The sequence below is a fragment of the Harpia harpyja genome, chromosome 14 (genome assembly GCF_026419915.1).
Source record: "Harpia harpyja isolate bHarHar1 chromosome 14, bHarHar1 primary haplotype, whole genome shotgun sequence".
NCBI classification, from domain to species: domain Eukaryota; kingdom Metazoa; phylum Chordata; class Aves; order Accipitriformes; family Accipitridae; genus Harpia; species Harpia harpyja.
Genome location: NC_068953.1, coordinates 14716274 through 14717342, shown reverse-complemented (window position 1 = coordinate 14717342; position 1069 = coordinate 14716274). Strand labels below are relative to the sequence as shown.

Genomic DNA, 1069 nt, shown 5'->3' with positions numbered 1-1069 from the left:
GCTGGGTGTCGGTCGGCGGATGGTGAGCAATTGCACTGTGCATCATTTGTACATTCCAATCCTTTCATTATTGCTGTTGTCATTTTATTAGTGTTATCATTATCATTATTAGTTTCTTCTTTTCTGTTCTATTAAACCGTTCTTATCTCAACCCACGGGTTTTGCTTCTTTTCCCAATTTTCTCCCCCATCCCACTGGGTGGGGGGGAGTGAGTGAGCGGCTGCGTGGTGTTTAGTTGCTGGCTGGGGTTAAACCACGACACCTGGTGAAAAGTCCACCAGTCAAGTGTGAGTGACTCCTGTCCGTATGAGCTGGTGGTATCCTTCCAGAGTGCGAGGGGAACGTGGCTGGTGACAAATTAATCTCAAAGCCAGGCTCAAGTCCTTTGGAGGCGCTGAGCCACGCCGGGGTCGCTCTCCCGTGTTCCTTCCCGGGAAGGAGCGTGGGGGCTCCGCTGTTCAGTCATTTTCTGATGTGAATGCTGAGACCTATTTCCGAAAGGTCCCTGGAGCTGAGCCCAGCTGTCGGGAGAGTGGACCAGTCCCAAAAGGCAAAAGCTGGAGGCTGGCTCCTTCTCTGCCATGTCAAGAAGCAGGTTAAAAAGGTGTAGGTGTCAGGAGCAGGAGCAGGAGCAGGAGCAGGAACAGCAAGATCAGGAGCAGTGGCAGCAGCAGTGGCAGGAGCAGGAGCAGGAGCAGGAGAAGCAGCAGCAGGAGCAGCGGCAGCAGTGGCAGGAGCGGCAGCAGCATGCTGACGAGGTGGCCGAGTGGTGAAGGCGATGGACTGCTAATCCATTGTGCTCTGCACGCATGGGTTCGAATCCCATCCTCGTCGGTCAGCCCAACAATGGTCAGAGTTTCTGAGTGTGAGCAGCTCGATGTGTGCCCCCAAGTAAGCCTTTGTTTTGAGATGAGAGTGGCCTGAAAAGAAACTTGCAAGGGTTTGAAGTGGCTCAGGACACACCTCAACCTCTTCTGTCTCCACATAGGCAAGAGGAACAAGAAGGGAGAGGACGAAGATCCAGGGAACTCACAGGATGGTCAGCCTCTCCGCAGTCCCTGGGAAGACG

At 53.8% G+C, this 1069-nt stretch overlaps 1 non-coding gene across 1 annotated transcript; it reads left to right on the top strand.

Annotated features, from left to right (window-relative positions):
• Positions 1-752: 752 nt before the first annotated feature.
• Positions 753-834, top strand: TRNAS-GCU (transfer RNA serine (anticodon GCU)). The gene has a single exon. It is a non-coding gene; the product is annotated as a tRNA-Ser (tRNA).
• The last annotated feature ends 235 nt before the right edge of the window (positions 835-1069 follow it).